Genomic DNA, 26825 nt, shown 5'->3' on the forward strand with positions numbered 1-26825 from the left:
TTCCGCTGATATCACTGTTAATATCACACGTGGACAGGATGGAAGATGCAGCAGTGACGGTGATTATCTTGCTGATTTTTCACCTTTTGAATGCTCTTTCCGCTGATATCACTGTTAATACCACACGTGGACAGGATGGAAGATGCAGCAGTGACGGTGATTATCTTGCTGATTTTACACCTTGTGAATGCTCTATCCGCTGATATCACTGTTATTATCACACGTGGACAGGATGGAAGATGCAGCAGTGACGGTGATTATCTTGCTGATTTTACACCTTGTGAATGCTCTTTCCGCTGATATCACCGTTAATATCACACGTGGACAGGATGGAAGATGCAGCAGTGAAGGTGATTATCTTGCTGATTTTACGCCTTCTGAATGCTCTTTCCGCTGATATCACTGTGAAGATCACACGTGGACAGGGTGGAAGACGCAGCAGTGACGGTGATTATCTTGCTGATTTTACACCTTGTGAATGCTCTTTCCGCTGATATCACTGTTAATATCACACGTGGACAGGATGGAAGATGCAGCAGTGACGGTGATTATCTTACTGATTTTTCACCTTGTGAATGCTCTTTCTGCTGATATCACTGTTAATATCACACGTGGACAGGATGGAAGATGCAGCAGTGACGGTGATTATCTTACTGATTTTTCACCTTGTAATTGCTCTTTCCGCTTATATCGCTGTTAATATCACACGTGGACAGGATGGAAGATGCAGCAGTGACGGTGATTATCTTGCTGATTTTACACCTTGTGAATGCTCTTTCCGCTGATATCACTGTTAATATCACACGTGGACAGGATGGAAGATGCAGCAGTGATGGTGATTATCTTGCTGATTTTACGCCTTGTGAATGCTCTTTCCGCTGATATCACTGTGAAGATCACACGTGGACAGGGTGGAAGATGCAGCAGTGACGGTGATTATCTTGCTGATTTTACACCTTGTGAATGCTATTTTTGCTGATATCACTGTTAATATCACACGTGGACAGGATGGAAGATGCAGCAGTAACGGTGATTATCTTGCTGATTTTAAACCTTGAAATTGCTCTTTCCGCTGATATCACTGTTAATATCACACGTGGACAGGATGGAAGATGCAGCAGTGACGGTGATTATCTTGCTGATTTTTCACCTTGTGAATGCTCTTTCCGCTGATATCACTGTTAAAATCACACATGCACAGGATGGAAGATGCAGCAGTGACGGTGATTATCTTGCTGATTTTTCACCTTGTGAATGCTCTTTCCGCTGATATCACTGTTAATATCACACGTGGACAGGATGGAAGATGCAGCAGTGACGGTGATTATCTTGCTGATTTTTCACCTTGTGAATGCTCTTTCTGCTGATATCACTGTTAATATCACACATGGACAGGATGGAAGATGCAGCAGTGACGGTGATTATCTTGCTGATTTTTCACCTTGTGAATGCTCTTTCTGCTCATATCACTGTTAATATCACACATGGACAGGATGGAAGATGCAGCAGTGACGGTGATTATCTTGCTGATTTTACACCTTGTGAATGCACTTTCCGCTGATATCACTGTTAATATCACACGTGGACAGGATGGAAGATGCAGCAGTGACGGTGATCATCTTGCTGATTTTACACCTTGTGAATGCTCTTTCCGCTGATATCACTGTTAATATCACACGTGGACAGGATGGAAGATGCAGCAGTGACGGTGATTATCTTGCTGATTTTACGCCTTGTGAATGCTCTTTCCGCTGATATCACTGTGAAGATCACACGTGGACAGGATGGAAGATGCAGCAGTGACGGTGATTATCTTGCTGATTTTTCACCTTGTGAATGCTCTTTCCGGTGATATCACTGTTAATATCACACTTGGACAGGATGGAAGATGCAGCAGTGACGGTGATTATCTTGCTGATTTTTCACCTTGTGAATGCTCTTTCCGCTGATGTCACTGTTAATATCACACGTGGACAGGATGGAATATGCAGCAGTGACGGTGATTATCTTGCTGATTTTTCACCTTGTGAATGCTCTTTCTGCTGATATCACTGTTAATATCACACATGGACAGGATGGAAGATGCAGCAGTGATGGTGATTATCTAGCTGATTTTTCACCTTGTGAATGCTCTTTCCGCTGATATCACTGTTAATATCACACGTCGAAAGGATGGAAGATGCAGCAGTGACGGTGATTATCTTGCTGATTTTACACCTTGTGAATGCTCTTTCTGCTGATATCACTGTTAATATCACACGTGGACAGGATGGAAGATGCAGCAGTGACGGTGATTATCTTGCTGATTTTTCAACTTGTGAATGCTCTTTCCGCTGATATCACTGTTAATATCACACGTGGACAGGATGGAAGATGCAGCAGTGACGGTGATTATCTTGCTGATTTTACACCTTGTGAATGCTCTTTCCGCTGATATCACTGTTAATATCACATGTGGACAGGATGGAAGATGCAGCAGTGACGGTGATTATCTTTGCTGATTTTACACCTTGTGAATGCTCTTTCCGCTGATATCACTGTTAATATCACATGTGGACAGGATGGAAGATGCAGCAGTGACGGTGATTATCTTTGCTGATTTTACACCTTGTGAATGCTCTTTCCGCTGATATCACTGTTAATATCACACGTGGACAGGATGGAAGATACAGCAGTGACGGTGATTATGTTTGCTGATTTTTCAGCTTGTGAATGCTCTTTCTGCTGATATCACTGTTAATATCACACATGGACAGGATGGAATATGCAGCAGTGACGGTGATTATCTTGCTGATTTTACACCTTGTGAATGCTCTTTCCGCTGATATCACTGTTAATATCACACGTGGACAGGATGGAATATGCAGCAGTGAAGGTGATTATCTTGCTGATTTTACACCTTGTGAATGCTCTTTCCGCTGATATCACTGTTAATATCACACGTGGACAGGATGGAAGATGCAGCAGTGACGGTGATTATCTTGCTGATTTTACGCCTTGTGAATGCTCTTTCCGCTGATATCACTGTTAATATCACACGTGGACAGGATGGAAGATGCAGCAGTGACGGTGATTATCTTACTGATTTTTCACCTTGTAATTGCTCTTTCCGCTTATATCGCTGTTAATATCACACGTGGACAGGATGGAAGATGCAGCAGTGACGGTGATTATCTTGCTGATTTTACACCTTGTGAATGCTCTTTCCGCTGATATCACTGTTAATATCACACGTGGACAGGATGGAAGATGCAGCAGTGATGGTGATTATCTTGCTGATTTTACGCCTTGTGAATGCTCTTTCCGCTGATATCACTGTGAAGATCACACGTGGACAGGGTGGAAGATACAGCAGTGACGGTGATTATCTTGCTGATTTTACACCTTGTGAATGCCATTTCTGCTGATATCACTGTTAATATCACACGTGGACAGGATGGAAGATGCAGCAGTGACGGTGATTATCTTGCTGATTTTTCACCTTGAAATTGCTCTTTCCGCTGATATCACTGTTAATATCACACGTGGACAGGATGGAAGATGCAGCAGTGACGGTGATTATCTTGCTGATTTTACACCTTGTGAATGCTCTATCCGCTGATATCACTGTTATTATCACACGTGGACAGGATGGAAGATGCAGCAGTGACGGTGATTATCTTGCTGATTTTACGCCTTGTGAATGCTCTTTCCGCTGATATCACTGTTAAGATCACACGTGGACAGGATGGAAGATGCAGCAGTGACGGTGATTATCTTGCAGATTTTACGCCTTCTGAATGCTCTTTTCGCTGATATCACTGTGAAGATCACACGTGAACAGGGTGGAAGACGCAGCAGTGACGGTGATTATCTTGCTGATTTTACACCTTGTGAATGCTCTTTCTGCTGATATCACTGTTAATATCACACGTGGACAGGATGGAAGATGCAGCAGTGACGGTGATTATCTTACTGATTTTTCACCTTGTAATTGCTCTTTCCGCTTATATCGCTGTTAATATCACACGTGGACAGGATGGAAGATGCAGCAGTGACGGTGATTATCTTGCTGATTTTACACCTTGTGAATGCTCTTTCCGCTGATATCACTGTTAATATCACACGTGGACAGGATGGAAGATGCAGCAGTGATGGTGATTATCTTGCTGATTTTACGCCTTGTGAATGCTCTTTCCGCTGATATCACTGTGAAGATCACACGTGGACAGGGTGGAAGATGCAGCAGTGACGGTGATTATCTTGCTGATTTTACACCTTGTGAATGCCATTTCTGCTGATATCACTGTTAATATCACACGTGGACAGGATGGAAGATGCAGCAGTGACGGTGATTATCTTGCTGATTTTTCACCTTGAAATTGCTCTTTCCGCTGATATCACTGTTAATATCACACGTGGACAGGATGGAAGATGCAGCAGTGACGGTGATTATCTTGCTGATTTTTCACCTTGAAATTGCTCTTTCCGCTGATATCACTGTTAATATCACACGTGGACAGGATGGAAGATGCAGCAGTGACGGTGATTATCTTGCTGATTTTACGCCTTGTGAATGCTCTTTCCGCTGATATCACTGTGAAGATCACACGTGGACAGGATGGAAGATGCAGCAGTGACGGTGATTATCTTGCTGATTTTACACCTTGTGAATGCTCTTTCCGCTGATATCACTGTTAATATCGCACGTGGACAGGATGGAAGATGCAGCAGGTACGGTGATTACCTTGCTGATTTTTCACCTTGTGAATGCTCTTTCTGCTGATATCACTGTTAATATCACACATGGACAGGATGGAAGATGCAGCAGTGACGGTGATTATCTTGCTGATTTTTCACCTTGTGAATGCTCTTTCCGCTGATATCACTGTTAATATCACACGTGGACAGGATGGAAGATGCAGCAGTGACGGTGATTATCTTGCTGATTTTTCACCTTTTGAATGCTCTTTCCGCTGATATCACTGTTAATATCACACGTGGACAGTATGGAAGATGCAGCAGTGGCGGTGATTATCTGGCTGATTTTACACCTTGTGAATGCTCTTTCCGCTGATATCACTGTTAATATCACACGTGGACAGGATGGAAGATACAGCAGTGACGGTGATTATGTTTGCTGATTTTTCAGCTTGTGAATGCTCTTTCTGTTGATATCTCTGTTAATATCACACGTGGACAGGATGGAATATGCAGCAGTGACGGTGATTATATTGCTGATTTTACACTTTGTGAATGCTCTTTCCGCTGATATCACTGTTAATATCACACGTGTACAGGATGGAAGATGCAGCAGTGACGGTGATTATCTTGCTGATTTTACACCTTGTGAATGCTCTTTCCGCTGATATCACTGTTAATATCACACGTGGACAGGATGGAATATGCAGCAGTGAAGGTGATTATCTTGCTGATTTTACACCTTGTGAATGCTCTTTCCGCTGATATCACTGTTAATATCACACGTGGACAGGATGGAAGATGCAGAAGTGACGGTGATTATCTTGCTGATTTTACGCCTTGTGAATGCTCTTTCCGCTGATATCACTGTGAAGATCACACGTGGACAGGATGGATTATGCAGCAGTGACGGTGATTATCTTGCTGATTTTACACCTTGTGAATGCTCTTTCCGCTGATATCACTGTTAATATCACACGTGGACAGGATGGAAGATGCAGCAGTGACGGTGATTATCTTGCTGATTTTTCACCTTGTGAATGCTCTTTCCGCTGATATCGCTGTTAAAATCACACGTGGACAGGATGGAAGATGCAGCAGTGACGGTGATTATCTTGCTGATTTTTCACCTTGTGAATGCTCTTTCTGCTGATATCACTGTTAATATCACACATGGACAGGATGGAAGATGCAGCAGTGACGGTGATTATCTTGCTGATTTTTCACCTTGTGAATGCTCTTTCCGCTGATATCACTGTTAATATCACACGTGGACAGGATGGAAGATGCAGCAGTGACGGTGATTATCTTGCTGATTTTTCACCTTTTGAATGCTCTTTCCGCTGATAGCACTGTTACTATCACACGTGGACAGGATGGAAGATGCAGCAGTGGCGGTGATTATCTGGCTGATTTTACACCTTGTGAATGCTCTTTCCGCTGATAGCACTGTTAATATCACACGTGGACAGGATGGAAGATGCAGCAGTGGCGGTGATTATCTGGCTGATTTTACACCTTGTGAATGCTCTTTCCACTGATATCACTGTTATTATCACACGTGGACAGGATGGAAGATGCAGCAGTGACGGTGATTATCTTGCTGATTTTACACCTTGTGAATGCTCTTTCCGCTGATATCACTGTTAAAATCACACGTGGACAGGATGGAAGATGCAGCAGTGACGGTGATTATCTTTGCTGATTTTTCACCTTGTGAATGCTCTTTCCGCTGATATCATGTTCATATCACACGTGGACAGGATGGAAGATGCAGCAGTGATGGTGATTATCTTGCTGATTTTTCACCTTGTAATTGCTCTTTCCGCTGATATCACTGTTAATATCACACGTGGACAGGATGGAAGATGCAGCAGTGACGGTGATTATCTTGCTGATTTTTCACCTTGTGAATGCTCTTTCCGCTGATATCACTGTTAATATCACACGTGGACAGGAATGAAGATGCAGCAGTGACGGTGATTATCTTGCTGATTTTTCACCTTGTGAATGCTCTTTCTGCTGATATCACTGTTAATATCACACATGCACAGGATGGAAGATGCAGCAGTGATGGTGATTATCTTGCTGATTTTTCACCTTGTGAATGCTCTTTCCGCTGATATCACTGTTAATATCACACGTGGACAGTATGGAAGATGCAGCAGTGACGGTGATTATCTTGCTGATTTTACACCTTGTGAATGCTCTTTCCGCTGATATCACTGTTAATATCACACGTGGACAGGATGGAAGATGCAGCAGTGACGGTGATTATCTTGCTGATTTTTCACCTTGTGAATGCTCTTTCCGCTGATATCACTGTTAATATCACACGTGGACAGGATGGAAGATGCAGCAGTGACGGTGATTATCTTGCTGATTTTACACCTTGTGAATGCTCTTTCCGCTGATATCACTGATAATATCACATGTGGACAGGATGGAAGATGCAGCAGTGACGGTGATTATCTTGCTGATTTTTCACCTTGTGAATGCTCTTTCCGCTGATATCACTGTTAATATCACACGTGGACAGGATGGAAGATGCAGCGGTGACGGTGATTATCTTGCTGATTTTTCACCTTGAGAATGCTCTTTCCGCTGATATCACTGTTAATATCACACATGGACAGGATGGAAGATACAGCAGTGACGGTGATTTTCTTGCAGATTTTACACCTTGTGAATGCTCTTTCTGCTGATATCACTGTTAATATCACACATGGACAGGATGGAAGATGCAGCAGTGACGGTGATTATCTTGCTGATTTTTCACCTTGTGAATGCTCTTTCCGCTGATATCACTGTTAATATCACACGTGGACAGGATGGAAGATGCAGCAGTGACGGTGATTATCTTGCTGATTTTTCACCTTTTGAATGCTCTTTCCGCTGATATCACTGTTAATATCACACGTGGACAGGATGGAAGATGCAGCAGTGGCGGTGATTATCTGGCTGATTTTACACCTTGTGAATGCTCTTTCCGCTGATATCACTGTTATTATCACACGTGGACAGGATGGAAGATGCAGCAGTTACGGTGATTATCTTGCTGATTTTACACCTTGTGAATGCTCTTTCCGCTGATATCACTGTTAATATCACACGTGGACAGGATGGAAGATGCAGCAGTGATGGTGATTATCTTGCTGATTTTACGCCTTGTGAATGCTCTTTCCGCTGATATCACTGTGAAGATCACACGTGGACAGGGTGGAAGATGCAGCAGTGACGGTGATTATCTTGCTGATTTTACACCTTGTGAATGCTCTTTCTGCTGATATCACTGTAAATATCACACGTGGACAGGATGGAAGATGCAGCAGTGATGGTGATTATCTTGCTGATTTTTCACCTTGTAATTGCTCTTTCCGCTGATATCACTGTTAATATCACACGTGGACAGGATGGAAGATGCAGCAGTGACGGTGATTATCTTGCTGATTTTTCACCTTGTGAATGCTCTTTCCGCTGATATCACTGTTAATATCACACGTGGACAGGATGAAAGATGCAGCAGTGACGGTTATTATCTTGCTGATTTTTCACCTTGTGAATGCTCTTTCTGCTCATATCACTGTTAATATCACACATGCACAGGATGGAAGATGCAGCAGTGATGGTGATTATCTTGCTGATTTTTCACCTAGTGAATGCTCTTTTCGCTGATATCACTGTTAATATCACACGTGGACAGTATGGAAGATGCAGCAGTGACGGTGATTATCTTGCTGATTTTACACCTTGTGAATGCTCTTTCCGCTGATATCACTGTTAATATCACACGTGGACAGGATGGAAGATGCAGCAGTGACGGTGATTATCTTGCTGATTTTTCACCTTTTGAATGCTCTTTCCGCTGATATCACTGTTAATATCACACGTGGACAGGATGGAAGATGCAGCAGTGACGGTGATTATCTTGCTGATTTTACACCTTGTGAATGCTCTTTCCGCTGATATCACTGTTAATATCACACGTGGACAGGATGGAAGATGCAGCAGTGACGGTGATTATCTTGCTGATTTTACACCTTGTGAATGCTCTTTCCGCTGATATCACTGTTAATAACACACGTGGACAGGATGGAAGATGCAGCAGTGACGGTGATTATCTTGCTGATTTTTCACCTTGTGAATGCTCTTTCCGCTGATATCACTGTTAATATCACACGTGGACAGGATGGAAGATGCAGCGGTGACGGTGATTATCTTGCTGATTTTACACCTTGTGAATGCTCTTTCCGCTGATATTACTGTTAATATCACACGTGGACAGGATGGAAGATACAGCAGTGACGGTGATTATGTTTGCTGATTTTTCAGCTTGTGAATGCTCTTTCTGCTGATATCACTGTTAATATCACACGTGGACAGGATGGAATATGCAGCAGTGATGGTGATTATCTTGCTGATTTTACACCTTGTGAATGCTCTTTCCGCTGATATCACTGTTAATATCACTCGTGGACAGGATGGAAGATGCAGCAGTGACGGTGATTATCTTGCTGATTTTACACCTTGTGAATGCTCTTTCAGCTGATATCACTGTTAATATCACACGTGGACAGGATGGAATATGCAGCAGTGAAGGTGATTATCTTGCTGATTTTACACCTTGTGAATGCTCTTTCCGCTGATATCACTGTTAATATCACACGTGGACAGGATGGAATATGCAGCAGTGACGGTGATTATCTTGCTGATTTTTCACCTTGTAATTGCTCTATCCGCTGATATCACTGTTAATATCACACGTGGACAGGATGGAAGATGCAGCAGTGACGGTGATTATCTTGCTGATTTTTCACCTTGTGAATGCTCTTTCCGCTGATATCACTGTTAATATCACACGTGGACAGGATGGAATATGCAGCAGTGACGGTGATTATCTTGCTGATTTTTCACCTTGTGAATGCTCTTTCCGCTGATATCACTGTTAATATCACACGTGGACAGGATGGAAGATGCAGCAGTGACGGTGATTATCTTGCTGATTTTTCACCTTGTGAATGCTCTTTCTGCTGATATCACTGTTAATATCACACGTGGACAGGGTGGAAGATGCAGCAGTGACGGTGATTATCTTGCTGATTTTTCACCTTGTGAATGCTCTTTCTGCTGATATCACTGTTAATATCACACATGCACAGGATGGAAGATGCAGCAGTGATGGTGATTATCTTGCTGATTTTTCACCTTGTGAATGCTCTTTCCGCTGATATCACTGTTAATATCACACGTGGACAGGATGGAAGATGCAGCAGTGACGGTGATTATCTTGCTGATTTTACACCTTGTGAATGCTCTTTCCGCTGATATCACTGTTAATATCACACTTGGACAGGATGGAAGATGCAGCAGTGACGGTGATTATCTTGCTGATTTTTCACCTTTTGAATGCTCTTTCCGCTGATATCACTGTTAATATCACACGTGGACAGGATGGAAGATGCAGCAGTGACGGTGATTATCTTGCTGATTTTACACCTTGTGAATGCTCTTTCCACTGATATCACTGTTAATATCACACGTGGACAGGATGGAAGATGCAGCAGTGACGGTGATTATCTTGCTGATTTTACACCTTGTGAATGCTCTTTCCGCTGATATCACTGTTAATATCACACGTGGACAGGATGGAAGATGCAGCAGTGACGGTGATTATCTTGCTGATTTTTCACCTTGTGAATGCTCTTTCCGCTGATATCACTGTTAATATCACACGTGGACAGGATGGAAGATGCAGCGGTGACGGTGATTATCTTGCTGATTTTTCACCTTGAGAATGCTCTTTCCGCTGATATCACTGTTAATATCACACATGCACAGGATGGAAGATGCAGCAGTGACGGTGATTATCTTGCTGATTTTACACCTTGTGAATGCTCTTTCCGCTGATATCACTGTTAATATCACACGTGGACAGGATGGAAGATGCAGCGGTGACGGTGATTATCTTTGCTGATTTTTCAGCTTGTGAATGCTCTTTCTGCTGATATCACTGTTAATATCACACGTAGACAGGATGGAATATGCAGCAGTGACGGTGATTATCTTGCTGATTTTACACCTTGTGAATGCTCTTTCCGCTGATATCACTGTTAATATCACACGTGGACAGGCCAACCCTGCAGCCACATGGTATCAATGTGGACTTCACCAGTTTCAAAATCTCCCCTTCCCCTACTGCATCCCTAAACCAGCCCAATTCGTTCCCTCCCCCCACTGCACCACACAACCAGCCCAGCTCTTCCCCCCTACCCAATGCATCCCAAATCCAGTCCAACCTGTCTCTGCCTCCCTAACCAGTTCTACCTCTCACCCATCCCTTCCTCCCACCCCAAGCCACGCCCCCAGCTACCTACTAACATCATCCCACCTCCTTGACCTGTCCGTCTTCCCTGGACTGACCTATCCCCTCCCTACCTCCCCACCTACACTCTCTCCACCTATCTTCTTTACTCTCCATCTTCGGTCCGCCTCCCCCTCTCTCCCTATTTATTCCAGTTCCCTCTCCCCATCCCTCTCTCTGTTGAAGGGTCTAGGCCCGAAACGTCAGCTTTTGTGCTCCTGAGATGCTGCTTGGCCTGCTGTGTTCATCCAGCCTCACATTTTATTATCACGGTGATTATCTTGCTGATTTTACACCTTGTGAATGCTCTTTCCACTGATATCACTGTTAATATCACACGTGGACAGGATGAAAGATGCAGCAGTGACCGTGATTATCTTGCTGATTTTACACCTTGTGAATGCTCTTTCCGCTGATATCACTGTTAATATCACACGTGGACAGGATGGAAGATGCAGCAGTGACGGTGATTATCTTGCTGATTTTTCACCTTGTGAATGCTCTTTCCGCTGATATCACTGTTAATATCACACGTGGACAGGATGGAAGATACAGCAGTGACGGTGATTATCTTGCTGATTTTTCACCTTGTGAATGCTCTTTCTGCTGATATCACTGTTAATATCACACATGGACAGGATGGAAGATGCAGCAGTGACGGTGATTATCTTGCTGATTTTACACCTTGTGAATGCTCTTTCCGCTGATATCACTGTTAATATCACACGTGGACAGGATGGAAGATGCAGCAGCGACGGTGATTATCTTGCTGATTTTTCACCTTGTGAATGCTCTTTCCGCTGATATCATGTTAATATCACACGTGGACAGGATGGAATATGCAGCAGTGACGGTGATTATCTTGCTGATTTTTCACCTTGTGAATGCTCTTTCCGCTGATATCACTGTTAATATCACACGTGGACAGGATGGAAGATGCAGCAGTGACGGTGATTATCTTGCTGATTTTTCACCTTGTGAATGCTCTTTCCGCTGATATCACTGTTAATATCACACATGGGCAGGATGGACGATGCAGGAGTGACGGTGATTATCTTGCTGATTTTTCACCTTGTGGATGCTCTTTCTGCTGATATCGCTGTTAATATCACACGTGGACAGGATGGAAGATGCAGCAGTGACGGTGATTATCTTGCTGATTTTTCACCTTGTGAATGCTCTTTCCGCTGATATCACTGTTAATATCACACATGGACAGGATGGAAGATGCAGCAGTGACGGTGATTATCTTGCTGATTTTTTACCTTGTGAATGCTCTTTCCGCTGATATCACTGTTAATATCACACATGGACAGGATGGAAGATGCAGCAGTGACGGTGGTTATCTTGCTGATTTTTCACCTTGTGAATGCTCTTTCCGCTGATATCACTGTTAATATCACACGTGGACAGGCCAACCCTGCAGCCATATGTTATCAATGTGGACTTCACCAGTTTCAACATCTCCCCTTCCCCTACTGCATCCCTAAAGCAGCCCAGTTCGTCCCCCCCCCCCACTGCACCACACAACCAGCCCAGCTCTTCCCCCCCACCCACTGCATCCCAAAACCAGTCCAACCTGTCTCTGCCTCCCTAACCAGTTCTTCCTCTCACCCATCCCTTCCTCCCACCCCATGCCACGCCCCCACCTACCTACTAACATCATCCCACCTCCTTGACCTGTCCGTCTTCCCTGGACTGACCTATCCCCTCCCTACCTCCCCACCTACACTCTCTCCACCTATCTTCTTTACTCTCCATCTTCGGTCCGCCTCCCCCTCTCTCCCTATTTATTCCAGTTCCCTCTCCCCATCCCTCTCTCTGATGAAGGGTCTAGGCACAAAACATCAGCTTTTGTGCTCCTGAGATGCTGCTTGGCCTGCTGTGTTCATCCAGCCTCTCATTTTATTATCGCGGTGATTATCTTGGTGATTTTACACCTTGTGAATGCTCTTTCTGCTGATATCGCTGTTAATATCACACGTGGACAGTATGGAAGATGCAGCAGTGACGGTGATTATCTTGCTGATTTTACACCTTGTGAATGCTCTTTCCGCTGATATCACTGTTAATATCACACGTGGACAGGATGGAAGATGCAGCAGTGACGGTGATTATCTTGCTGATTTTTCACCTTGTGAATGCTCTTTCCGCTGATATCACTGTTAATATCACACGTGGACAGGATGGAAGATGCAGCAGTGACGGTGATTATCTTGCTGATTTTTCTCCTTGTGAATGCGCTTTCCGCTGATATCACTGTTAATATCACACGTGGACAGGATGGAAGATGCAGCAGTGACGGTGATTATCTTGCTGATTTTTCACCTTGTGAATGCTCTTTCTGCTGATATCACTGTTAATATCACACATGGACAGGATGGAAGATGCAGCAGTGATGGTGATTATCTTGCTGATTTTACACCTTGTGAATGCTCTTTCCGCTGATATCACTGTTAATATCACACGTGGACAGGATGGAAGATGCAGCAGCGACGGTGATTATCTTGCTGATTTTACACCTTGTGAATGCTCTTTCCGCTGATATCATGTTAATATCACACGTGGACAGGATGGAAGATGCAGCAGTGATGGTGATTATCTTGCTGATTTTTCACCTTGTGAATGCTCTTTCCGCTGATATCACTGTTAATATCACATGTGGACAGGATGGAAGATGCAGCAGTGACGGTGATTATCTTGCTGATTTTTCACCTTGTGAATGCTCTTTCCGCTGATATCACTGTTAATATCACACATGGACAGGATGGACGATGCAGCAGTGACGGTGATTATCTTGCTGATTTTTCACCTTGTGAATGCTCTTTCCGCTGATATCACTGTTAATATCATACATGGACAGGATGGAAGATGCAGCAGTGACGGTGATTATCTTGCTGATTTTTCACCTTGTGAATGCTCTTTCCGCTGATATCACTGTTAATATCACACGTGGACAGGATGGACGATGCAGCAGTGACGGTGGTTATCTTGCTGATTTTTCACCTTGTGAATGCCATTTCCGCTGATATCACTGTTAATATCATACGTGGACAGGCCAACCCTGCAGCCATATGGTATCAATGTGGACTTCACCAGTTTCAAAATCTCCCCTTCCCCTACTGCATCCCTAAACCAGCCCAGTTCGTCCCCCCCCCCCCACTGCACCACACAACCAGCCCAGCTCTTCCCCCCCCAGCCACTGCATCCCAAAACCAGTCCAACCTGTCTCTGCCTCCCTAACCGGTTCTTCCTCTCACCCATCCCTTCCTCCCACCCCAAGCCACACCCCCAGCTACCTACAACCCTCATCCCACCTCCTTGACCTGTCCGTCTTCCCTGGACTGACCTATCCTCTCCCTACCTCCCCACCTACACTCTCTCCACCTATCTCCTTTACTCTCCATCTTCGGTCCGCCTCCCCCTCTCTCCCTATTTATTCCAGTTCCCTCTCCCCATCCCTCTCTCTGATGAAGGGTCGAGGCCCGAAACGTCAGCTTTTGTGCTCCTGAGATGCTGCTTGGCCTGCTGTGTTCATCCAGCCTCACATTTTATTATCGCGGTGATTATCTTGCTGATGTTACACCTTGTGAATGCTCTTTTTGCTGATATCACTGTTAATATCACACGTGGACAGGATGGAATATGCAGCAGTGACGGTGATTATCTTGCTGATTTTACACCTTCTGAATGCTCTTTCTGCTGATATCACTGTTAATATCACACGTGGGCAGGATGGAATATGCAGCAGTGATAGTGATTATCTTTGCTGATTTTACACCTTGTGAATGCTCTTTCCGCTGATAACACTGTTAATATCACACGTGGACAGGATGGAAGATGCAGCAGTGACGGTGATTATCTTGCTGATTTTACACCTTGTGAATGCTCTTTCCGCTGATATCACTGTTAATATCACACGTGGACAGGACGGAAGATACAGCAGTGACGGTGATTATCTTGCAGATTTTACACCTTGTGAATGCTCATTCCGCTGATATCACTGTTAATATCACACGTGGACAGGATGGAAGATGCAGCAGTGACGGTGATTATCTTGCTGATTTTTCACCTTGAGAATGCTCTTTCCGCTGATATCACTGTTAAAATCACACGTGGACAGGATGGAAGATGCAGCAGTGACGGTGATTATCTTTGCTGATTTTTCACCTTGTGAATGCTCTTTCCGCTGATATCATGTTCATATCACACGTGGACAGGATGGAATATGCAGCAGTGACGGTGATTATCTTGCTGATTTTTCACCTTGTGAATGCTTTTTCCGCTGATATCACTGTTAATATCACACATGGACAGGATGGAAGATGCAGCAGTGACGGTTATTATCTTGCTGATTTTTCACCTTGTGAATGCTCTTTCCGCTGATATCATGTTAATATCACACGTGGACAGGATGGAAGATGCAGCAGTGACGGTGATTTTCTTGCTGATTTTTCACCTTGTGAATGCTCTTTCCGCTGATATCATGTTAATGTCACACGTGGACAGGTTGGAATATGCAGCAGTGACGGTGATTATCTTGCTGATTTTTCACCTTGTGAATGCTCTTTCCGCTGATATCATGTTAATATCACACGTGGACAGGATGGAAGATGCAGCAGTGACGGTGATTATCTTGCTGATTTTTCACCTTGTGAATGCTCTTTCCGCTGATATCACTGTTAATATCACACGAGGACAGGATGGAAGATGCAGCAATACTTGTGCAGCAGTGGGTTTAATTGACAATGCATCTGACTTTGGATTAGAAAATGGAAATGTTGTACCTTCCATCTCCAGAATGACATTGACAGCTTTCCCGCATTTGCAAACTGACAGTTGCTTCCAAAGCACAATGTGTACTCAGTGCAGCTTTATTTTTGTCAGATCCCAAGCAGGTGAAGTGATTGGATCGCTGTGTTTTTGAAATTGGAAGTTGACCATGTGCAACTATTTCAACTCACTGTCCATTTCATATCTCAGCTCATGGCAACGGCTCCCATTGTCAGAGAAACTGCTTGTGTTCCACATAAAGCTGCCTTTTGCCAGGCAACTGTGTGTACTGTGACAGAGCGTGGATGTGACGGATACAGAGTGCATATAATCCTGAGGCCCCTGTCACTCTCGGAGGATATATCTTTGTATCTCCTTCTGTGGCTTAACATGAGGACGATTAATTCAAGGGGCTTTAACATAGTTTTATCATCTCAAACTTCAGTCCCCTTCATTGATTCCAGGGATAATCTCATTGAAATTTGCACTCTCAAATTAACAAAACCAAAAGCAGTGAGAGAAACGCTGGAAACTGGGACTAGAAAAAGATCTGAAGACACACACTGACAAGATGGACAAATGGTCTTTTTCTATATGATTAAAACCTCCAAGACGGGGAGAAACTGACCTGCAGCGAAAATAAACAATAGGCTGAAAAGGCTAAAGCAGTGCCATTGAGAAAAATGGCAACGACCACAATGCTTTCCCTGGTGGCCCAGTGGTTAGGGTTTGGCCCCCTCACCACTGTGGCACGGGTTTTGATTCCCATGTTTCGCCTCCCAACGAACAGATTTTGCGTTGTTTTTCATGTTATGGCTGGGTTTGGGCAGTTTGATCAAGCTGATAGTGAGAAATTCTTACCACTGACCAGAGTCAGTAACAGTTCGATTCCATCTTCTCTGAATGTGGGATTATCACTGCAAAGGCCCTTTGGCATCTCAGAGAGTCTTCGATTTCATAATGAACCACGTTCACACACTCCCAAAGATTTTCACCAAAAGATGTCAAACAGTGAAGAGAGGATACAGCTACAGACAACAAAGGCTCAAGCAGGATTTAAACGTGAGACCTCTGAAAGCCTCATCAATGACCCTCAGACCTCTACACCAATGAACAGTTTCATCGAGCATCAGCTTTCTGCTGTAATCTAGTTGATCCTCATACAGTGACCTTTGGATTTTGGAGACCGCTTTCAAGTTCTATCTGCTCCAGAGGTGAGGAATAGCATCTTTGAACAGGCTGCTTACATTTTAAAGAAATCTCAGTTCAGGCAGTGAAAGCAACAATGAACAGCTTTTTCCCATTCTGCCCCTGCTCCCGGGCTGCTGCTGTTTGCTCCTTTCCCCAAGCACCAGGGTGTCTTCAATGGCAGATGGATCAAACCAATTCCCTCCATAGGCAGGCAGTGCTTGGGGATGGTATATGTTTTGCAGCTCCTTCTTGAACACGGGAAAGGTGAAAAAGCAGAAGAGGCAGAATCAGATGTCAGGAAATTATAAACCATGATAGGGAACTTGCATCAAATGGCATTAGTCAGAGACAGAGAGAAAGATGCAGAGCTGCTAGAAAAGAGAGAAATTGACACTGGAGACTATTCCCTTCAGAAACGTAATACACGATCTTTCTTTGCAGCCTGTTTGGTTTTCAGGATTCGACTTCATACAGCAATCTTGCAGAAAGTCTTCTGCAACGCAGATGTCAGTTTCTTTGTTACGACCGTGCAGGAGTTAATATCTGACACCAACAGTTCAAGATTAAGAGAATCCAAGTGAAACACTCACTCACTGAGAGTCATCCCCAACATCCCTGAGCTGCGGAGCTGCAGGCAGTTCAAGGGAGGGTTAAAAAATGATCTATTGTTTCTCCCTCGCCTGCTCTGTCACAGAGACAGTGAACAAAATCAGAAGTCACACAACACCGGAATCTAGTCCAACAGTTTTATGTGAAATCACAAACTTTCACAGCACTGCTCCTCCATCAGTTGAAGTGACACTTTTCACCGGCATCTCCGCATCACAGACACAGGGAGAGTGACGTCATAAACCCATGGAGTCATTCCCATGCGGGAAGAAGACGTTCAGTCCCTCGAATGCATGGGGATTCTCTGTCACTTGTATCTCTCCATGGTTATCTACAATCGGTAATATCCGTCCTAATAATGGTGAACTGTATCTGTGATGTGATGCTGTCTCCGATCCTTTGGTCACTCACAACTTCTCACTTCACTTGAAGGACACTGCTTCCTTAAACAGCATGAGGAATTACTGCAGGGTATCCATTGCATGTAAAACACGACAGCTGATGTTTTTTCAAATTCAGCACTTTATTCCTGCGATCTCAGAGAACAGGTTTAACAAATCAGACCGTCGCAGATCGAGACGGAACATGAGAAGGCCATTCAGACCTTCAGACGCGTGTCACCTCATTTGCATAAACTTGGCCCATGCATCAATATGAGATATTTATTTCATTTGCATGGACTTACGGGAAGCAGCTCAAAACACATCAAAGTGATGGGGTCTGATTTCAATGAGATCGATTTCAGTCTGAGATCCCTGAGAATGTTTGCAGTGAATACATTGTGCTCGGGGAAAAAGGAAGCAAGTTTTAAACAACCCCTACCTGTAGTCAACAGACGCCATCACTGGTGGTGAAAAGTCCTCTCTAAGTGCAGTTCTCTTTATGTTTCATGTTCTAAAATCCTACTTACCTGTTTACTGATCCTCACCTGTGGAAACTGTTTCTCATTGTCTACTGACATGAAATCTCCATTTGACCTTTTTTGCTTGAAACAGAACAATCCCGGCCTTTTGAATATCTCCACAAACCTGAATTCCCTTGGCCCCAGGCATGATGAAGCCTGAAGATTGTAACAGGATTTCAGAAACAAAATTCACTTGGGAGGTGGTAACATGAAAAGAAAACAAAACAGCAACAGAATCTCTTGCTTCACGAATCCTTCAAAACTTTCTGTGATCCAAGTGGAAACAAATTGTATAATAATCCCTCAATGGAGAGAACCCAGTGCCAGGAGAACAGGCAAACAGCACCGTCTCAGGAGCAGGGAGACAGATTGAGAACAAAATATTCTTGAAATTCTTTGCTGCTTTGAATTCCCTGAACAAAGTGGGATGTACCTCACTCTGAAAGGGGTGTGCCTCTTGTTGGTTGGCTCATTGGTCTAGGGGTATGATTCTCGCTTTGGGTCTAATATGCCGCTGATATGCGAGAGATGCCGGGTTCAAATCCCGGACAAGCCCAGATTTCTTCTCTTGACATTCACTGAATCACTCAACCAGCTTTCAGAAAAATGAAGCTGCTCTAACATCATTGTGAACCCAGCACAGAGAAAAACATGTTCAAAGCACAAGAGTGATTCCGCATGTGTGCTCCGCAATCTGAATGATTCTGGAGATCGCACGAATTGCAGACACTGGAGACAGAATTTCTGCAGTGTGGAACTAGAGGAACACAGCAGGTCAGGCAGCAGAGGAGAAGGAGAAAAGTTGACAGTTAGGTCCAAGACCAATCATCAGAATGAATTCTACACTTAATTATTGGTCAATTATGTATGTGTGAAAGTTCAGGAAGCTGTGAGGCAAAGTGACTGGAGAAAGTGCTGAACAGGTTTGCGTGAACACTGACGCGTGTGAAGAATGTCATCAAGAAAGATAGATTGGAAAGTTGATATAGTTCTTCTTGGAGAACAGTAAACTGGTCTGTGTAAAGCTTTCCAAGTTGTGAGGGGTATGAACAGAGGAACTCCCGGGGTAAAAATGCTCACATGCCTGTAAAGATCGAGATCAATTAGGCAGAGGTGTGAAGTCATGAGGAAAAGAAGTAAGAATTACATGACAAAGCGCATTTTTATACAACGACTAAGTGGATCTGTAAATCCCTGCCTGACTGCAACAAAGAAGCAGATTCATGCCACACAAAATGGAATTTGATGGCTCTGTGAAAAGCCACAATGTGCAGAGTTACAGGGAGAAGGCAAGAGAATGATATTAAAACAGACACTCATGTACTTATTGTGGAGACCCGACGCACCCACAGCTAAGGCGAGCTACATGGTCTCCGTCTGCATTTTGACAAATTTTGTGATTCTGACTGGAATCACAGCTCGACCAACAGAATGTGGGAACTTAGACAAAGGTAATACTTACACAAACGTGACATGTCTAAGCCACAGCATATTACATAACAACAGTGAAGATCTTTTGACATCATTCTTTAAGGTGCATGCCACACACCAGATGAAAAGCTGAATACTTGTTGAAAAAGTCATGAGCTAGAGCAACAGAGTGATGCAGCGGGAGCATGCTGGGCCCATACTCCAGAGATCGAAAACTCGAAACCATTCTCTGCCTTTTGCTACAGGCATATTGCGCTCTGTTCCGCATCCTGTGTTTTGATCAGTTCTCTGTTTCCCATAGCTTCATGTGCCTGAAATAAATATCTCATATTGATACACTGGCCAAGCTTACAGAGGGGAGGTGACATACTTATGAAAGTCTTCTGCTTTCTCTGTTGTCTGCCCTAAACTGAACTGTAAAACCTCTTATCTGAGATGGGAATAAACTGAGGAAGTTGAAGCACATCAAGTGCAGCTTTTTTTTTCATTTCTGCCAGTAATACCCCATGCCGTTTCAGATGTGAATATTTGGAGGATCAGCAGTGTGAGAGAGCATGGGAAGGCACAATGGTTCAGTGGTTAGCACTGCTGCCTCACAGCGCCACAGACCCTGCTTCAATTCTGCCCTCCGGAGATAGTCTATGTGGAGTTTGCAAACTCTTCCGGCTTCCTGTGGTTGTTCTGGTTTCCTTCCACAGTCCAGAGATGTGCAGGTTCGGTGGGCTGGCCGGGCTAAATTCCCCGAAGTGTTTGGTGATGTGTGGGTTATGAGAGGAATGGGGTTGAGTGGGATGCTTTGAGGTGCGGTGTGGACTTGTTGGGATGCAGGGCCTGTTTCCACATTGTACGGATTCTGTGAGCATTATGGTGCAGACACCACCATTAGGGAGATACATCACTGAGAATACAAGCGATTTTGGGACACTGTGGCTTGATGGGCTGAATGGCCATGGATTGATGACATCACTCTCCCTGTCTCTGTGAGGGAGCGGGTGGGGGAGAAACAATGGCTCATTTTTAACCCTCTCTTCTGCATTGTACTGTTTGCTGCCCTGCAACTCAGGGCCATTGGAGACATCTCTCACTGAATGAGTGTTTCATTCAGATTCTCTTCATCTGGGACTGTCGGTGTCAGATATCAACTCCTGCTCTGGATGCATCAAAGAGCATCTTCTCGTTCTGTCTCCCTGTTCGTGGGACGGTTCTATTTGTCCCTTCCGCTGGGACAGGGTTCACTCCATTGGCAGATGCATCAAATAATTTCATTAAATCAATGCCAAGGTGTTATTTGCAGTGCTGTTGTGTGCAGATGAATTCTGAACACCAAACAGGCTGCAAAGAAAGATCCCATTTTAAGTTGTTGAAGGGACTAATCTCCAGTTTTGTCTTCTCTCTTTCTCAGCAGCCCTCCAAGCTTCTGTCCGTCTCTGATAAATGTCATTCAACAGAAGTTCAAATTGTCATTTATTACTTGCTGCACAAGCCTGATTCCACAGCTCTGCTCCATCCCTCTTCCAGTGCTTGAAAGGGAGCGGTAGAGAACATACCATCTTCCAGCATTAGCTGCCATGGAGGGAAATGATTTAATGCATCTGCCAATGGAGAGAACCCTGTCCCAGCGGAAGGAACAAATAGAACCGTCCCAGGAACAGGGAGACAGAACGAGAAGATGCTGTTTGCGGTTTTCACTGCCTGAAGCAATGGGGAATAATTGTCCAATCAACATGTTCAGATATGTTATTACACGCCTCTGGAGCAGCGAGAGCTTCGCCTCTGGTCACCTACACCTGAGGTAGGGACACTACCACTGCGTGAGTGGCATCTGATTTATTGTTAAGTGGGACTTCATCAGACTGAGTCATTAGTCTCGTAGTCTAATTGTCACTTCAGCTAGATGTCGTCAGTGCAAGAAGTTGCAGGTTTGAATCCTGTGTGAGGCTTTATTGCCTTTGACATGTGTTTCATTTTTAATGTTTGGGAGAACATGGAGGTGGCTCTTTATGAAATCAATTTCAGATTATGATCGAAAGCGTCTTTGCTGTGAATATATTACATGCACCCACTTCACCTGAGGAAGAAGCCACACTCTGAAAGCTCCTGATTTCAGACAAACCTGTTAGTCTGTAACCTGGTATTGTGTGACTTCTGACTTTATATCATATTCAGAGGAAAATAAGTCAAGTTTTAAACCATGTCTGCTCACAGTAAACTGGCTTCCTGATTGGTGATGATAAGCGCTATGTAAATGCAATTATGTCTCTTTCAACTGTTCTTAAATGAAAGTACCTGTTTACTGACCTTAGTCAATGGAAAGAAATTCTTGCTATCAGCTTAATCAAACTACCAAACTCCATCACTACCCACCCCCAATATTAGAAACGGCTCCAAAGTTGCCAGCTGGTCCGTGGAAATGTGGAAAGGAAACAAAACAGCTAATCCAGTCTCCAGCTTTGTAAATCTTTCATCACACTTTGTGATTCAGACTCAAGGGAAAGTAAAGGATCAACTTTCTGATTGAGCAGAATAAGGCAAGGCACCTTTCCCTTCTCTAAAGGTGTGGTGACATTGATTCTGATGCTCTCGGTGTCATTAGCTGATCTGAGACATCGAAATAGTCAGAATTCAATGTAAAGATCAGGAATACAAGTAGAATCTCGGCTCTGGCACGATCAGATACTTGGGAACAGACAAGAAGTGAAAAGGCTGGAAGGGAGGTGGCCCTGGGTTCAGGAGAGCTGGCTTCTGTGACATGGATGTCTCTGCAGTGGGTGGAATAAGACTCTTTCTGTGTCTCCACAATGAATGTCCCTGACTTTGTTTTGGAAAAGTAAAACTGGCAAAAGACAATTGCTATTCTTGTGAAATCACAATCTTAATCTGAAATTTCATTGCCCATCCCTCATTACTCCACAGATAGAGGTGATGAGCCACTTTCATGAGCTTCTTGGCAAGTAGAGCCCCTTTTCCGTTAGGGAAGAAATTCCAGGATTTAGACCCAGGTACACTGAAGAAACAATGGTGTGTTTCCAACTCAGAATGGTGAGATGCTTGGGGGGGAGGGGGGCGTGTGGGTGGTAATTTCCCTTTGTATGTGCTGTCATTGTCCTTTTAGACTGAAGGAAACTCTCACTGGGCTGATTCTGGCCAATTTGGAGTGAGTGTTCTCTTTGTAACCAGGAACCTGTTTACAGCAACGAAAGGGAGCATTCGGCAGCTGCCCCGGGTTTGTGCTCCTCCCCGTTGTTCATCTGCCACTCTGCAGTTTATACTGCTTCACTTCGCTCTTCCGGCCAAACATCACTCACATCAGCTGCTTCCCGCCATTCTGAATGGTCTGCCTCAAACACGTGGAAGGGCAAACAGGAGCGTGGAATTTCAGGGACATTTCTGGCCTGTGGAGGAAATGATATAGTCATAATTTCAGATAATCTTTTCAGGGCACCTTTCGATCTTGGAAGCAGAAGATGTATAAAAATTACCAAAGGCCCCAATGAGACTTGAACTCATGACCCCTGGTTTACAAGACCAGTGCTCTAACCACTAAGCTATGGAGCCAGAAACACAGGTGCAGGAAGACAGTCTCATGTATTAGAAATGACAAAGTATTTGATAACTGGAGATGATTATAATCAAGATGTAACAAGACCAAAACACAGCACAGGGGCATCACATGCAGAAGGACGGGAGAATGCGAGGCTGAATCAGACAGTGTCCTGAGTGACGTCAACAGATCTTTCCTGCTAGTCCAGTTATTCAGTGCCGTCACTATCATAGCCTGTTAATGGTTATCATTTACACGAATAAATATGAAATATTGACTGATCTTTAGAAGCAGAATTACGTCACTGGTCAGTCAAAATCAATTCACTCCATGTTACAGTTCCACATCAGCAATGCCAGCTGAAACTGTCTGGCGTGCAATCAGTTTAAAACAAGAACAGAGGGGAGGCCAGGAAAAGTGAATTGCAATGGTAGTTTGAGAGAGTTGACTGGAGGCCAAGTGGAGCCAGGCTCAATGTGGGTGCTGAAAACCAGTCTTCCCTTTTTATCCTGGTATACAGATCACATTGGATCAATCACACAAGGACCCTCCTTCGTGTGTTGTCCTTTGCACATCACAACTCGGGTCTGTGCCTCGAGGGGCTCGGATACTTTTAATTTGGCAACTAACTCAGGTCAGTGGTGCACAAACTAAGCTGTGTCGGGACACTATTTAAACGGGCCACCGCTCATTGCAATGACCCAGAACTATGCAGAAAGAGGAAGAACACCAATACAAAATCTTCGCTTTGAATGGCTATCCCTGCAATTTCATCCACAGGTGCTGACTAAACAGCAACACGAAGAGTACACATTATGCCCTAACACACGGGACACACTGCCACACATCAAGAACATTTCAGAACTGACAAATCCTCTGACCACTAGGAATTACGGTAGCACACAAGCCCAAAGCCATGCTACGACAAACATTCTCAAGGATTAAAGACACCATACCCACGACATGCACAACTGACATTGTTTACAAAATACCGTGCAACGATTGCCACAAACATTATATCAGACAGACAGGAAGGAAACTAGCCATCAGTGTACATGAACATCAGCTGGCAGCAAAATGACATGACAAACTTTCCCTCATATCAGTACACCCGGATAATGAAGGCCATCAGTTTAACTGGGACAACATAACTGTAGTAGTGCAATCCAAACACAGACACACATGGGAATTCCTAGAGGCATGGTTCTAGATCCATAATGCAGTCGGCAAACACACAGAATTGGACCCCACATGCAACACACACAGAACAGAATGCAAAATGACAGAAGTCGCTGGAACAGACTGGGCAGGATAAATTCCAAGTGGAGGAGAACAACATTGCTTCATTGGAAGTCTCACTCATGACGTTACCTCGCATGGGGACGAAAAGTCTGAATGAAAACAAGCCCCACGTGGGCGAGCAAGTTTACAACTTGTTAGCTTTACCATTTAATGTGTGGCTCAGTGTCAGTCTTTGTGATATGATACACATACTGTTCTACCTGCTTCTCTCGCTGGACACAAGGTTTCCTGACGCACGACAGCTTTATGTGCAACACAAGCAGTTTCTCCTGACAATGGGTACCGTTACCATGAGCTGGGATATGAAATTGACAGTGAGCTGAAGTAGCCCCACACTCATGTTACTCATTTACCTTTCAATTTCAATTTTCAATTTCCAAAACCCAGCAATCCATTCACTTCCGCTGCTGGGAACCTGACAAAAACAGCATTGGGCAGACATACCTCTTCAGAAGCGTCTGTCAATTTGCAAGGGTAGAAAAGCTGTCAACTTCACTCGAGCGAGAGAGGATACAATATTCCAAACTTCCAATTCAAATCAGATGCCGTACCAATTACACCACTGGCTCCACGTCTTGCTGCAGCTTTCATCCTGTCGATTGCGATGTAATCAGGGATACTGGCGGAAAAACGATTTGCAAGGTGAATATCCTGCAAAATAATCACCGTCACTGCTGCACTTCAATGTTCCCCACTTTGTGAAGCGGTGAATGTCACTGGCAAACGAAACACACTTATCCTCACATGCCTGCTTCACTGTCACCTGTTTCTCTGCTGGAACTTGCCATTGTTTTATTCACAGTCATTGCAAAGTTCTGCCTCACATATCTTTTTTTATTAAATAGTCTCCTCGCAACTGAAAAACATCCCCTGATCTTGAAATCTCCCATCCTTGGGAAATGATGACCACAATTCATACTATCTCCGTGTCTCATTATTTTATGAACTTCTGACAGGCCGCCTCTCAACCTCCTAAGCACCAGCGAGAAAAGTCAAAGTCTATCTAACCTTTCTTTATAAATCAAAGCTTCCATACCAGGCAACATCCTGGTAAACCTCTTCTTAACAATCGCCTGCTTCATAATGTGCCCCCTGTAACTGTGCGACAGAAACCGCACACTGTATTCCAGAGGGGGTCTCATCAACATCCTGTGCAACCTCAATATGACTTCCCAACTCCGAAACTGAAACGATTGAGCAATGAAGGCTGGCGTGTCAAAAGCATGTTTAACCACTGTCTAAATGTGATGTAAACTTCAGATAATCATGTACCTGGATCCCCTAGGTCCATGAGTAGACATCTTAACAGTGAAACAAAGTCTGTGGGAGGATGGGGAATAGTTTTGAATTTCTTTGACCTCACATCTAAAGAAATTTATTGTACACATGCAGCTGAATAAGATCAACAATTCATTCTCCGTGAAGAACTATAAATGAACCTGAATATTTTTCAATTAAAAAGTAAAGTTAGACCCTCTCGAGTTGGAAGGAAGCCATCGCTGTTCTGTTTCTGAGCTTATATTACCCAAGAAGTTCTGCACCATATCATTCATTCCCCATATCCTGATACATTAACTTTGGATCACTCTCCAAAGGTATCAGTAACTATTGCCAATCCTCAGTTACATCTGGAGAATTTGATGTTTGACCTTTCTGAACCAGTGCAGGTCGTGTGGTGAAGTCGCACTTGCAATGATATTAGGTAAGGAGTTACCAAATGATCGTGAAAGATTAGTGATGTTTTCCAAAAGAACAATTTAAATGTTTTCACATTTTTGATTCAATCCAATGATCTGACATATTACACAAGGTTGTCACAAAATAATATTTGATACCAGGCACTTATTAGGACAAGTGACCCAAAACTGGCCAAAGAAGTAGGTTTCAAGGAATATCCTGAACAAACAAGGGGACTTTGAAAACCAGGAATGTTTAGTGAGTAAATTCAAGAGCTTTTGGCCTTAGGAACTGAAAACATGAAAAAGGTGGGAGAGTTAAAACCAGAAATCTACTGGAGGTTGGAAGTCAGGGAG

At 43.9% G+C, this 26825-nt stretch overlaps 1 non-coding gene across 1 annotated transcript; it reads right to left on the minus strand.

Moving 5' to 3' along the window:
* Positions 1-23431: 23431 nt before the first annotated feature.
* Positions 23432-23504, minus strand: trnat-ugu (transfer RNA threonine (anticodon UGU)). Its single transcript has one exon. It is a non-coding gene; the product is annotated as a tRNA-Thr (tRNA).
* Positions 23505-26825: the final 3321 nt, after the last annotated feature.

The sequence above is a fragment of the Stegostoma tigrinum genome, unplaced genomic scaffold, assembly GCF_030684315.1.
Source record: "Stegostoma tigrinum isolate sSteTig4 unplaced genomic scaffold, sSteTig4.hap1 scaffold_50, whole genome shotgun sequence".
In the NCBI taxonomy this organism is placed as follows: domain Eukaryota; kingdom Metazoa; phylum Chordata; class Chondrichthyes; order Orectolobiformes; family Stegostomatidae; genus Stegostoma; species Stegostoma tigrinum.